The sequence below is a fragment of the Triticum aestivum genome, chromosome 2D (genome assembly GCF_018294505.1).
Source record: "Triticum aestivum cultivar Chinese Spring chromosome 2D, IWGSC CS RefSeq v2.1, whole genome shotgun sequence".
Taxonomy (NCBI): Eukaryota; Viridiplantae; Streptophyta; class Magnoliopsida; order Poales; family Poaceae; genus Triticum; species Triticum aestivum.
This window is the reverse complement of record NC_057799.1, coordinates 151,622,508-151,626,323: the sequence shown is the minus strand read 5'-3', so window position 1 is coordinate 151,626,323 and position 3,816 is coordinate 151,622,508.

Genomic DNA, 3,816 nt, shown 5'->3' with positions numbered 1-3,816 from the left:
ACTATGGGATTTGTGACGTGTGGGTGTCAACGGCACACCTTCTTCCCGAGAAGAATTGCACCTGCTTGTTAGGGTAGCAATGGTGCATCAGCTCTTTTTTATCTTTTTGCTCTATCTTCCCCCCTCCCCCGCTCAACCCCTGCTGTAATCTTTTCGGCCTCAAAACAAACATAGTATTGCGTTGTTCTGGGGCTTGATGAAAAATCGAGTGCTGCTTTCTGTAGGTGGGCCCGCCCAAAAAATGGGTTGCTGGTCCACCACGGTCTGGGAGGCTAAAAATATGAGTTGTATGGTGCAGAGGCAAGTAAAAAAAACGCCATCGAGAGCCATCCACTAAAAAAACGCGTCTGATGTACTTCTTCAGTCGCGCCGCCAGCCCCCTCTTTAATCCAATTTGCTCCATTCCCCAACCGGCAGCATGGGATGGAAGTTTATTTCCCCCTTGCACTGCCGGGGGATTGAAGAAGCGCGGCATCGAATCCAACACCGGTGATAGCTGCTTGTCCAAGTGATTTTCAGATAAGAAACTGCATGTTTCAGAGGCAGAGCATTTAAATCAACATGCACTTTTCAAACATGGATAACAGAATGTTGGAAATTTTATTCATGGTAAAAAATGGAACTAACAACAAGTTTACATCATGCTGATCAACATTCATGTATAGCACATCTTCATATGATGCAAAGTCAAAAAGATATGCTATTTTCAAACTGGCAAGACAATGTTGAGTGTGTGAAAACTGGGTAAACTAGGGACGAAATTTTGGCAAGTGTTAGATATTTTTCAACTGCACCAGTTGGAATCGAACCCGAGCAGTACAAATTTTGGGTGAGAGGGCTGCAGCCACCGGGTTAGTACGGTATGTTCGAAAGAATGAAGGCGTCTTCCCCGGCTCCAGTTCTTTCCCATTAGTGTGCGCTCGCCGTGGCACCGCCGTATGTCGTTGTCAACATGCTCAACAAACAAGAGGAATCCGGAGAGGACTATACGTCGAGAGGCTGACAGTGGGAACCCACCAGGTCCAAGCCGTACGCAAGCAAGTGCCTCATTGGAAAAAAAAGCTCCCTCCTAATTGTATATTGACATTGGGGCCCACGGGTTTGTCAACCTAGTCAATAAACGAAATAAATTTCCAACAATGACTGTCATCGGGGAGCTTTTTTCCAGGAGTATCGGGGATCTTTTTTTTGTTGTTGTTGCGGGAAAGGGGTATCGGGGATTGATGTCTACTACGCAACATTATTCTTGTAGACACGTGTTGGGCCTCCAAGCGCAGAGTTTTGTAGGACAGTAGCAATTTTCCCTCAAGTGGATGACCTAAGGTTTATCAATCCGTGCGAGGCGTAGGATGAAGATGGCCTCTCTGAAACAACGCTGCAATAAAATACAAGAAATCTCTTGTGTCCCCAACACACCCAATACAATGGCAATTTGTATAGGTGCACTAGTTCGGCGGAGAGATGGTGATAAAAGTGTAATATGGATGGTAGAAATATACTTTTGTGATCTGAATAAATAAAAACAGCAAGGTAGCAAATAGTAAATGGGCACAAAAACGGTATTGCAATGCTTGAAAACAAGGCCTAGGGTCCCTACTTTCACTAGTGCAATCTCTCAACAATGCTAACATATTTGGATCATATGATTATCCCTCAAAGTGCAATAAAGAATCACTCCTGAGTTCCTATTAGCGGAGAACAAAAGATAGCAATTGTTTGTAGGGTACGTAACCACCTCAAAGCTATTCTTTCTGATTGATCTATCCTAGAGTTCGTACTAAAATAACGCAAGTAATTCTTTCTGATCGATCTAATCAAGAGTTCGTACTAAAAAAACACCAAAGCAAATTCATATTCATAATACTCAATCCACCCAAAGAACTACAGAGAGACCCCAAAGTTTCTATCGGAGAAAAGATAATAAAAACGTGCATCAACCCCTTTGCATAGATTACCTCAATGTCACCTCGGGCATCCGCGAGTTGAGTGCCAAAACATATATCAAGTGAATCAATACGATACCCCATTGTCACCTCAAGTATTCATACCGCAAGACATACAGCATGTGTTCTCATATCTGAATATTCAATCCGACAAGACAAAACTTCAAAGGGTAAAGATTCAATTCATCACAACAAGAGTATAGAGGGGAGAAAGATCATATGATCCATTTATATTAACAAAGCCCATGACATAGATCACGAGAGAGAGAGAGATTAAACACATAGCTACCGGTACAAACCCTCAACCCCGAGGGTGGACTACTCCCTCCTCATCGTGGTGGCCGCCGGGATGATGAAGATGGCCACCGAAGATGATTCCCCCCTCTGGCAGGGTGCCGGAACGGGTCTAGATTGGTTTTCGGTGGCTACAGAGCCTTGCGGCGGCGAAACATCTGATCTAGGTTAACCCCGATGGGTTTTCGAATATTTGTGAATTTATAGAGTAAAGAGGGGGTGCGAGAGGCCACCGAGCTGGGCACAACCTACTTGGGCGCGCCTGGGCCCCCAGGCGTGCCCTCGTGGGTTGTGCCCCCTCGGGGCACCCCCAGGTGCTTCTTTGGCCCACTGTTGGCCTTCTGGTCCATAAAACATCTACGTGAAGTTTCGTTGCATTTGGACTCCCTTTGATATTGATTTCCTGTGATGTAAAAAACAAGCAAAAAACAACAACCGGCACTGGGCACTGGGTCAATAGCTTAGTTCCAAAAAATAATATAAAGTTGCTATAAAATGATTGTAAAACATCCAAGAATGATAAAATTACAGCATGAATACTTCATAAATTATAGATACGTTGGACACGTATCAGGGATCTAGCTGGTATCATTTTTTTCAGAGGGCGAACAAGTATCAGCTAGGCCTAGGTTTTGTTTTTTAACATGCATAGCCCACGACATACCGAGACAGTGGTTTCAACTTATTTTTTGAGGTCCATCATGTACGTAGGGGCCTATGGGCCTCCCACTGTAGGTTTTACTTTTTCTTAGAGATCACCAACTCAACGTATTTTTTTAATAAACACAGATCTCTGTTCTATTTATCCATATATAAGAATAATAATGCTGTGTCCTATTTATGTTTTCCCTTCTAACCACATTATATATATTTATATTATTACTATTATCTTATATTTAATAGAGACTTATATATACATTATAAAAACATCCCATGTCTTATTAACTTATAAAAGTAAATGTTTAACAGAAGTTGGCGAGAAAAATCCTGATTGTTTTTGACTCACAGGCAAGGAAAATCCTGGTGATTGCGTACAAAAGCTTGCGAAGATTTTAAGGACCAATGTAATAATAACGCGCTCATTTTTCTTTTGAGCAATAACTCGCTAATTTGTTAATTATATATATATATATGTAAATGTGTCGCTCCGGTTTATTTTTTTATATTAATTGCTCCTTCTAACCTAACATTATATATAGAACAAGTACAAATGGGTTGGGATTTCTTAGAAAATATTAAATGGGCCGCATTGACGCGAAATTATTTGTTCACCTAGCCCAACAAATGGACTGTAAATTCTAGAAAACATGGGTTAAATGTATGCCACATTTTTGCAAGCGGACATGTGGGCCAATAGGTCGAAGCCTATGAAAGGCGTTGTCAACTTAGTAAACAAATGATTCTGATATCCACAGCCATTGGATTTATATCCAATGGCCGGCATGCACCTCAATCTCTCGTCTTCTTCCTACAGCGTCGCCGAGACCGCCTGCTCCGGCCTCCGGTGGCTAGTGGCTCTGCTTAGCACGCATCATGGCGAAGCGCTACCCCACCGCCGGCCAGGACACCCCTAACGTTA